Source organism: Leptosomus discolor, chromosome 2 (genome assembly GCF_034619465.1).
Source record: "Leptosomus discolor isolate bLepDis1 chromosome 2, bLepDis1.hap2, whole genome shotgun sequence".
In the NCBI taxonomy this organism is placed as follows: domain Eukaryota; kingdom Metazoa; phylum Chordata; class Aves; order Leptosomiformes; family Leptosomidae; genus Leptosomus; species Leptosomus discolor.
Window position 1 is genome coordinate 128,269,895 of NC_141392.1, and position 10,981 is coordinate 128,280,875.

The following is a 10,981-nucleotide window of genomic DNA, read 5'->3' on the forward strand; positions in this document are numbered from 1 at the left end:
CGCTCTCTACTGCCACCGTGTGAGCAAAGGTCGGTACTGCAGCGAAGAAGCCGCGCATGCGCTTTGGCGGCGCGTTGCCGCGCTCTCTGCTGCCACCCGCGCAAGCGCTCTGGCGGCGCGTTTCCGCGCCCTCTGGTGCCACCCGCGCATGCGCTTTGGCGGCGCGTTCCCGCGCTCTCTGCTGCCACCGTGTGTGCAAACGTCGGTACTGCAGCCGGGAAGCCGCGCATGCGCTTTGGCGGCGCGTTGCCGCGCTCTCTGCTGCCACCGGCGCATGCGCACTGGCGGCGCGTTGCCGCGCTCTCTGCTGCCACCGTGTGAGCAAAGGTCGGTACTGCAGCCCGGAAGCCGCGCATGCGCTTTGGCGGCGCGTTGCCGCGCTCTCTGCTGCCACCCGCGCATGCGCACTGGCGGCGCGTTGCCGCGCTCCCGGCGGCCACGCGCGCATGCGCTTTGGCGGCGCGATGCCGCGCTCTCTGCTGCCACCGTGTGAGCAAAGTTCGGTACTGCAGCCAGGAAGCCGCGCATGCGCCTTGGCGGCGCGATGCCGCGCTCTCTACTGCCACCGTGTGAGCAAAGGTCGGTACTGCAGCGAAGAAGCCGCGCATGCGCTTTGGCGGCGCGTTGCCGCGCTCTCTGCTGCCACCCGCGCATGCGCTCTGTCGGCGCGTTTCCGCGCCCTCTGGTGCCACCCGCGCATGCGCTTTGGCGGCGCGTTCCCGCGCTCCCGGCTGCCACGCGCGCATGCGCTTTGGCGGCGCGTTGCCGCGCTCTCTGCTGCCACCGTGTGTGCAAACGTCGGTACTGCAGCCGGGAAGCCGCGCATGCGCTTGGGCGGCGCGTTGCCGCGCTCTCTGCTGCCACCCGCGCATGCGCACTGGCGGCGCGTTGCCGCGCTCCCGGCGGCCACGCGCGCATGCGCTTTGGCGGCGCGATGCCGCGCTCTCTGCTGCCACCGTGTGAGCAAAGGTCGGTACTGCAGCCCGGAAGCCGCGCATGCGCTTTGGCGGCGCGATGCCGCGCTCTCTGCTGCCACCGTGTGAGCAAAGGTCGGTACAGCAGCGAAGAAGCCGCGCATGCGCTTTGGCGGCGCGTTGCCGCGCTCTCTGCTGCCACCGTGTGAGCAAATCTCGGTAGTGCAGCCGGGAAGCCGCGCATGCGCTTTGGCGGCGCGTTGCCGCGCTCTCTGCTGCCACCGGCGCATGCGCACTGGCGGCGCGTTGCCGCGCTCTCTGCTGCCACCGTGTGAGCAAAGGTCGGTACTGCAGCCCGGAAGCCGCGCATGCGCTTTGGCGGCGCGTTGCCGCGCTCTCTGCTGCCACCCGCGCATGCGCACTGGCGGCGCGTGGCCGCGCTCCCGGCGGCCACGCGCGCATGCGCTTTGGCGGCGCGATGCCGCGCTCTCTGCTGCCACCGTGTGAGCAAAGTTCGGTACTGCAGCCAGGAAGCCGCGCATGCGCTTTGGCGGCGCGATGCCGCGCTCTCTACTGCCACCGTGTGAGCAAAGGTCGGTACTGCAGCGAAGAAGCCGCGCATGCGCTTTGGCGGCGCGTTGCCGCGCTCTCTGCTGCCACCCGCGCATGCGCTCTGGCGGCGCGTTTCCGCGCCCTCTGGTGCCACCCGCGCATGCGCTTTGGCGGCGCGTTCCCGCGCTCCCGGCTGCCACGCGCGCATGCGCTTTGGCGGCGCGTTGCCGCGCTCTCTGCTGCCACCGTGTGTGCAAACGTCGGTACTGCAGCCGGGAAGCCGCGCATGCGCTTTGGCGGCGCGTTGCCGCGCTCTCTGCTGCCACCGGCGCATGCGCACTGGCGGCGCGTTGCCGCGCTCTCTGCTGCCACCGTGTGAGCAAAGGTCGGTACTGCAGCCCGGAAGCCGCGCATGCGCTTTGGCGGCGCGTTGCCGCGCTCTCTGCTGCCACCCGCGCATGCGCACTGGCGGCGCGTTGCCGCGCTCCCGGCGGCCACGCGCGCATGCGCTTTGGCGGCGCGATGCCGCGCTCTCTGCTGCCACCGTGTGAGCAAAGGTCGGTACAGCAGCGAAGAAGCCGCGCATGCGCTTTGGCGGCGCGTTGCCGCGCTCTCTGCTGCCACCGTGTGAGCAAATCTCGGTACTGCAGCCGGGAAGCCGCGCATGCGCTTTGGCGGCGCGTTGCCGCGCTCTCTGCTGCCACCGGCGCATGCGCACTGGCGGCGCGTTGCCGCGCTCCCGGCGGCCACGCGCGCATGCGCTTTGGCGGCGCGATGCCGCGCTCTCTGCTGCCACCGTGTGAGCAAATCTCGGTACTGCAGCCGGGAAGCCGCGCATGCGCTTTGGCGGCGCGTTGCCGCGCTCTCTACTGCCACCGTGTGAGCAAATCTCGGTACTGCAGCCGGGAAGCCGCGCATGCGCTCTGGCGGCGCGTTTCCGCGCCCTCTGGTGCCACCCGCGCATGCGCACTGGCGGCGCGTTGCCGCGCTCTCTGCTGCCACCGTGTGAGCAAAGGTCGGTACTGCAGCCAGGAAGCCGCGCATGCGCTTTGGCGGCGCGTTGCCGCGCTCTCTGCTGCCACCCGCGCATGCGCACTGGCGGCGCGTTGCCGCGCTCCCGGCGGCCACGCGCGCATGCGCTTTGGCGGCGCGATGCCGCGCTCTCTGCTGCCACCGTGTGAGCAAAGGTCGGTACAGCAGCGAAGAAGCCGCGCATGCGCTTTGGCGGCGCGTTGCCGCGCTCTCTGCTGCCACCGTGTGAGCAAATCTCGGTAGTGCAGCCGGGAAGCCGCGCATGCGCTTTGGCGGCGCGTTGCCGCGCTCTCTGCTGCCACCCGCGCATGCGCACTGGCGGCGCGTTGCCGCGCTCCCGGCGGCCACGCGCGCATGCGCTTTGGCGGCGCGATGCCGCGCTCTCTGCTGCCACCGTGTGAGCAAATCTCGGTACTGCAGCCGGGAAGCCGCGCATGCGCTTTGGCGGCGCGTTGCCGCGCTCTCTGCTGCCACCGTGTGAGCAAATCTCGGTACTGCAGCCGGGAAGCCGCGCATGCGCTTTGGCGGCGCGTTGCCGCGCTCTCTCCTGCCACCGTGTGAGCAAATCTCGGTACTGCAGCCAGGAAGCCGCGCATGCGCTTTGGCGGCGCGTTGCTGCGCTCTCAGGTGCCACCCGCGCATGCGCACTGGCGGCGCGTTGCCGCGCTCCCGGCGGCCACGCGCGCATGCGCTTTGGCGGCGCGTTATTGCGCTCTCTGCTGCCACCGTGTGAGCAAAGGTCGGTACTGCAGCGAAGAAGCCGCGCATGCGCTTTGGCGGCGCGTTGCCGCGCTCTCTGCTGCCACCCGCGCATGCGCTCTGGCGGCGCGTTTCCGCGCCCTCTGGTGCCACCCGCGCATGCGCTTTGGCGCGCGTTCCCGCGCTCCCGGCTGCCACGCGCGCATGCGCTTTGGCGGCGCGTTGCCGCGCTCTCTGCTGCCACCGTGTGAGCAAACGTCGGTACTGCAGCCGGGAAGCCGGGCATGCGCTTCGGCGGCGCGTTGCCGCGCTCTCTGCTGCCACCGGCGCATGCGCACTGGCGGCGCGTTGCCGCGCTCTCTGCTGCCACCGTGTGAGCAAAGGTCGGTACTGCAGCCCGGAAGCCGCTCATGCGCTTTGGCGGCGCGTTGCCGCGCTCTCTGCTGCCACCCGCGCATGCGCACTGGCGGGGCGCTCCCGCCTCTCTGCTGCCACCCGCGCATGCGCTTTGGCGGCGCGATGCCGCGCTCTCTGCTGCCACCGTGTGAGCAAAGGTCGATACTGCAGCGAAGAAGCCGCGCATGCGCTTTGGCGGCGCGTTGCCGCGATCTCTGCTGCCACCCGCGCATGCGCACTGGCGGCGCGATGCCGCGCTCTCTGCTGCCACCGTGTGAGCAAAGGTCTGTACTGCAGCGAAGAAGCCGCGCATGCGCTTTGGCGGCGCGTTCCCGCGCTCCCGGCTGCCATCGTGTGAGCAAAGGTCGGTACTGCAGCGAAGAAGCCGCGCATGCGCTTTGGCGGCGCGTTGCCGCGCTCTCTGCTGCCACCCGCGCATGCGCTTTGGCGGTGCGTTCCCGCGCTCCCGGCTGCCACGCGCGCATGCGCTTTGGCGGCGCGTTACCGCGCTCTCTGCTGCCACCGTGTGTGCAAAGGTCGGTACTGCAGCCGGGAAGCCGCGCATGCGCTTTGGCGGCGCGTTGCCGCGCTCTCTGCTGCCACCGTGTGAGCAAAGGTCGGTACTGCAGCCCGGAAGCCGCGCATGCGCTTTGGCGGCGCGTTGCCGCGCTCTCGGCTGCCAACCGCGCATGCGCCATGGCGGGGCGCTCCCGCCTCTCTGCTGCCACCCGCGCATGCGCTTTGGCGGCGCGTTGCCGCGCTCTCTGCTGCCACCCGCGCATGCGCCATGGCTGGGCGCTCCCGCCTCTCTGCTGCCACCCGCGCATGCGCTTTGGCGGCGCGTTGCCGCGCTCTCTGCTGCCACCCGCGCATGCGCTTTGGCGGTGCGTTGCCGCGCTCTCTGCTGCCAGGCGCGCATGCGCTCTGGCGGCGCGTTACCGCGTTCTCTGCTGCCACCGTGTGAGCAAATCTAGGTAGTGCAGCCGGGAAGCCGCGCATGCGCACTGGCGGCGCGTTGCCGCGCTCTCTGCTGCCACGCGAGCATGCGCTTTGGCGGCGCGTTATTGCGCTCTATGCTGCCACCGTGTGAGCAAAGTTCGGTACTGCAGCCAGGAAACCGCGCATGCGCTTTGGCGGCGCGATGCCGCGCTCTCTGCTGCCACCGTGTGAGCAAAGGTCGGTACTGCAGCGAAGAAGCCGCGCATGCGCTTTGGCGGCGCGTTGCCGCGCTCTCTGCTGCCACCCGCGCATGCGCTCTGGCGGCGCGTTTCCGCGCCCTCTGGTGCCACCCGCGCATGCGCTTTGGCGGCGCGTTGCCGCGATCTCTGCTGCCACCCGCGCATGCGCACTGGCGGTTCGTTGCCGCGCTCTCTGCTGCCACCGTGTGAGCAAATCTCGGTACTGCAGCCGGGAAGCCGCGCATGCGGTTTAGCGGAGCGTTGCTGCGCTCTCTGCTGCAACCCGCGCATGCGCTTTGGCGGCGCGTTGCCGCGATCTCTGCTGCCACCCGCGCATGCGCCATGGCGGCGCGTTGCCGCGCTCTCTGCTGCGAACCGCGCATGCGCCGTAGCGGGGCGCTCCCGCCTCTCTGCTGCCACCCGCGCATGCGCTTTGGCGGCGCGATGCCGCGCTCTCTGCTGCCACCGTGTGAGCAAAGGTCGGTACTGCAGCGAAGAAGCCGCGCATGCGCTTTAGCGGCGCGTTGCCGCGCTCTCTGCTGCCACCGTGTGAGCAAATCTCGGTAGTGCAGCCGGGAAGCCGCGCATGCGCTTTGGCGGCGCGTTCCCGCGCTCCCGGCTACCACCCCCGCATGCGCCATGGCTGGGCGCTCCCGCCTCTCTGCTGCCACCCGCGCATGCGCTTTGGCGGGGCGTTGCCGCGCTCTCTGCTGCCAACCGCGCATGCGCCATGGCGGGGCGCTCCCGCCTCTCTGCTGCCACCCGCGCATGCGCTTTGGCGGCGCGTTGCCGCGATCTCTGCTGCCACCCGCGCATGCGCCATGGCGGCGCGATGCCGCGCTCTCTGCTGCCACCGTGTGAGCAAAAGTCGGTACTGCAGCGAAGAAGCCGCGCATGCGCTTTGGCGGCGCGTTGCCGCGCTCTCTGCTTCCACCGTGTGAGCAAATCTCGGTAGTGCAGCCGGGAAGCCGCGCATGCGCTTTGGCGGCGCGTTGCCGCGCTCTCTGCGGCTACCCGCGCATGCGCTCTGGCGGCGCGTTTCCGCGCCCTCTGGTGCCACGCGCGCATGCGCTTTGGCGGCGCGTTGCCGCGATCTCTGCTGCCACCCGCGCATGCGCCGTGGCGGTGCGTTGCCGCGCTCTCTGCTGCCACCCGCGCATGCGCTTTGGCGGCGCGTTCCCGCGCTCTCTGCTGCCACGCGCGCATGCGCACTGGCGGCGCGTTCCTGCGCTCCCGGCTGCCACGCGCGCATGCGCTTTGGCGGCGCGTTGCCGCGCTCTCTGCTGCCAACCGCGCATGCGCCATGGCGGGGCGGTCCCGCCTCTCTGCTGCCAGCCGCGCATGCGCTTCAGCGGCGCGTTGCCGCGCTCTCTGCTGCCACCGTGTGAGGAAAGGTCGGTACTGCAGCCCGGAAACCGCGCATGCGCACTGGCGGCGCGTTGCCGCGCACTCTGCTGCCACGGGCGCATGCGCTTTGGCGGCGCGTTGCCGCGCTCTCTGCTGCCACCCGCGCATGCGCTCTGGCGGCGCGTTACCGCGCTCTCTGCTGCCACCGTGTGAGCAAAGGTCGGTACTGCAGCCGGGAAGCCGCGCATGCGCTTTGGCGGCGCGTTGCCGCGCTCTCTGGTGACACCCGCGCATGCGCTTTGGCGGCGCGTTGCCGCGCTCTCTGCTGCCACGCGCGCATGCGCCATGGCGGCGCGTTCCCGCGCTCTCTGCTGCCACCCGCGCATGCGCTTTGGCCGCGCGTTGCCGCGCTCTCTACTGCCACCCCCGCATGCGCCAGGGCGGCGCGTTGCCGCGCACTCTGCTGCCACCCTGTGACCAAAAGACGGTACTGCAGCTCCGGGTGCGCGCTGCCGCGCTCTCTCCTGCTTACCGCCTACAGTGAGTGGGCTGCGCACCGGACGCTCTCACCTTGGTGCCCCGCGGCGGCCCCTTCCCCGGGGCATGTTTGGAAAGGCAGTGGGCGGGGCCTGGGGTAGATGAGTCCCGGGCTCTGCCCAGGGAGCTCCCTCTGTGCGAGGTGAGAGCTGTGGAACTGGGCAGGGTCCAGCAGCACCCGCAGGAGAGAGAGCCCTGGGATGCAGCTTGGGCTTTTTTTTTTATTATTTGTCAGCAGTTTCATACGGAGCGTTAAGGGGTGATGAGAGGGTTCTAAAACACACAGCTTTTTTAACTGACCGTTTTGCTGTGGTTTTGTTCTAGGTTGTCCTGGGTTGCAGTGTAAAATGTGCCAAAAGAAAAAAATATTCTATTACCATCTTCAGGAGCTGCTGAGACCAGGTGGGGCGGTGCTCTCTGCCCCCCCCCCCCCCCCCCCCCTCTGGACTATCTCCTGTTAATGGCCCATCAGGGAACTGCCTCACGACTCCCCATCCCATTGTGAGATGCTCTGCCCGGGGGGGTGGGGGGAGGAGCCAAGCAGTCCATGCTACATAAAAACTGAGATCTCCAACACCCTAGCAGCCTTCTTCCACTGGATTCCCAGAGGAGCTTTTCCCCCCACTGGAGTTCCAGAGGACAAGAGCTACCTACCTACCACTGGACCTTCGGAGGAAGACCAGACTCTTTTACCTGATTGCTGCTTCCACAGAACTACACCCATCGCTTCAGGAGGACTGCAGCCAGCATCTTATCGGACTGCTACTGCCCCCCTAACAGGGGGTCAGGTTGTATTCCTGACTCTGTCAGTGTAAACCAGTGGGTTGTTTGTTTTTTCCCTGCCTTGTGTTATATATATATATATATATATAAGAACTGTTATTCCTATTCCCCGTATCTTTGCCTGAACGCCCGTTAATTTCAAAATTATAGTAATTTGGAGGGAAGGGGGTTGCACTTTCCATTTCAAGGGAGGCTCCTGCCTTCCTCCACAGACACCTGTCTTTTCAAACCAAGACATAGGTGCACTGGATTTTCCTGGAATTCTGAACTTCCTGCAGGATGGCAACTTGTTTTTTGTGACGAGTGTTGGTGACCCCATTTCCCTTCCTAGGACTTGAAGGTGAGATGATCGAGTAGCATGAGGATGTGCGCCACGTCTGCACCTGTCTATGCCCCCCCGTACCCCTGTCTCTGCCTTCAGGTGGGGTTTTTCCCATGCCACCCCGATCTTTGTGGCCTTGACTCCCGTGTGTGTGCCTGGCCCTACTTGTCATGTCCCTGCCTCCCATGGGCCTGCCTTGCCTGCTTTTTTTTTCATGGTAGGGATGGACAACGACAAGAGTATATGTAAGAAGGCCGTCTTTATTAAGTTGCAAAAACCAAGATGGCTGAGATGGTGCAGCAGAAAAAGCGTACCCTTTTATAACCTTTCTTATCTGTCCACCTGTTCATGCACTAAGGCTGCTAAAATGATTCGCTCAATAGCTTTGTCCATTCACCTCCATTCACATAATGATTGGCTGGAGCTCCTACTGTATTTCTCACTGTACCTACTGTTCTCTTGCCAAGTTTCTGCTCTGTGGTGTTACTTGCTCAGTCTCTTCTTGCTCAGTCTCTTATAACTTCCTCAAACTTGTTTACAACATTCTTCATCCACTTCTTCCGTCTTTTCAAGGGTATACTGGAATGCTGTCAAGGTCAACCTCATCTTCCTCAATCAGGTTATCCCCGACAGATTTTTGTAGCCACTTTATGGGTGTGCATAGCTCACACCCTATCCTCCCCCTGTGCACCTGCCTTCCTCCCCGCCCCCCCACCATGGGTGTGCCTTGCACCTGCCTCCCATTACCATGTTTTGTGTCCGTCCCGTTCCGTCCGTGTCGTGTGTGTGTCCCGTCCCCCCCCCCCCCCCCCTTGTCCCTGCTCCATGCACCTGCCTTGCCCCCCACCGCTACAAGAACTGCTGCTCGGGACGCAAACTGTTTTAAATAAACTGTTTGCATTCCAAACTTCGCTCTGGCACTTCCTTGGGCCCAAAATGCCATCACCAGTAGATAGCAGGGGGAATGAGGGGCACCCAGCAGGGACACCCTGAAGTCTCATGGTTTCCATCAGGCTTTCCCAAGGGCAGGGGTGGGTGGGAGAGGGGAAAAGCAGTATCGCTTTTTACATTTTCTTCCTACATCTCCCTCTTCAGAGCTCCTGGTCCCTGGGTGCTTGTTCTTGCCCGTGGCCCCTGTTCCCGATGGGCTCCAGGTGTGGCCAGTGGGGCTAGTGACAGGGCCGGCCCTGCTGTGGGCTATAAAGGGGCTGCCTGAGGGAGCTGATAAAGGGAAATTGGCTGAGGAGGTAGCTGGAGGTACCTCCTCCAGCATGGAATGGCTGGTCCCTGTGGTAAGGAAGGCTCCCCCTGAGCTGTCCACGATGGAGCAGACCACCAGCACACGTTGCTGGCAGCTTGGTGCCTGCATCGGCTGTGCGTGTGAGCCGCTGGCCAGCCTGGCGGTGGAGGGGAGTTGAGAGAAAAGTGTTGGGGCGCTGAAGATCTGAGCTGGTGCCAGGAGCTGGGGTGAGTCACACGTTCTCCTGTGCGTGTCCCGGTCCATCTCTGCTGCCCTGCCTGCCGCTCCTTCCGCTGCCTGGGAAAGGGCTGCCCAGGGATGGGGAGGGCCAGCAATGCCTTTCTGTCCTGGCCCCTTTGCTGTGGGAGCCTGATGGACAGCCTAACACCTTCCTGATTGCACTGGGGCTTCCCCTCGAGCCAGGGGGAGGTGGCAGGGCTGGAAGAAAGTGGAGGCTGAGATGGGGTGCGAAGGCAGGGAAAATGTTCAAGTCAAGATGGGGGTGGAAACGGTGTCACTTTTTTACACTGTCTTTGTAAGGCTCCCTCTTTTTGTCTTCCTGACCCTATGTGTTAGTTCTTGCCTCGGTTTCTTTTCCCCTATTGCTTTACAATATTTCCCTGTCTCTCGTCTTGTCCCTGCCTTGTGGTCCTGCTGGTCCCTTTGGCCTCTCTCTCCTGCTCCCCCTCGCTCTTATGTATTCCTCCGTCTCTCCCTGGCTTTTTTGCTCAGTGTCCCAGTACTCCTCTCTCTACGCTACTGTCCTGCTCCCTGTCCCTCTCCTGTTCGCGGCATCCCGTTTACTGGCTGCCTGTCCCCCACCTCTTCTCTACCTTCCTCCTGCTTTTTCCCTTCTCTCCTGCTGCGTTTGCTGCGTTTGCACACCGAGCCTTGTAGCCAGCTAAGTGCCAGGATTTGTTCTGGGCAGAGGTGAGTAAACTTTTCCTGCCTCCTCTGTGCCCCTGGATGGTTTTCGAGCCCCTGGGTGCAGAGCTCGTGCCTGTGGGCAGGTGCCGGGGAGGGGGCCACGTGCTGTGGGGCTCTGCCCAGGCCCCTGTTCCTGATGGGCTCCAGCTGGGGCAGGTGTGGCCGGTGAGGCTAATGATGGCGCTGGCCCTGCTTCGGGCTAGGAAGAAGGGGGCTGCCTGGGCATGCCTGCCTGCAGGAGCTGGCTGAGGAGTCAAACCAAGGGGCTTCCACAGGCGGCTGTCTCCAGCCGGTCCCTGTGGCAAGGAAGGATCCCTCCCACCCATCCGCAACAGAGAATGCCACCGTAACACAGCACCAGGACCTTGGCGCCTCTGTTGGCTGCACACGTGTGAGCTGCTGCGTGTCCAGGAAACCTCGTGAGAGAAGTGCATTGAGCCACCCGCCGCCTACTCCTAAGGTCAGGCAGCCGGCACTGTGGAGGAGGAAGGGGCAGAGACAGAGAGAAAAGCCTCGGGGCGGTGAAGGTCTGCCGTTGGCACCAGGAGCCACGTGTCCCCTCGTGTGTGTCCAGGGCCGTCCCTGCCCCGGTTCTCTGGATCTCTGCCTGCCTGCCTCCTTGCCTGTCCCTGCCTCTGTCTGCCTTTCAGGCTGTCTGCTTCCCCGAAGCTTGTTGCTCTTCTGCTAGCATTGCCCTGTAAAGTGTCACCTTCTACCTTTCCTTCCTATGTCTTCTCCTTTCTGGCACCCCACCAGCTCTGTTTTCGTTCTGCCCTATTGCTCGTGAAAAGGGCGTTTCTAGGTCTCCCTCTCTCCCTGACTTCATTTATCCAGGTCCCTGTCGATTGTGGGAAGCGTGGTGGGCTTCCACTAGCGCTTTTGTTCGTTCCCTTTTCTTCCTCTGGCTGAGGAAAGGGAATGGTGGAGCACCTTGGCGGGCACTCGGCAGCCAGCCAAGGCCAGCCCATGGCAGTTTGCTTCTGTCAGGCTCCCTGTTCCTGTTTTTTCCTTCTTGCGTGTTTCTTGTACCCCATCGCTTTTGAAAGTTTCTACC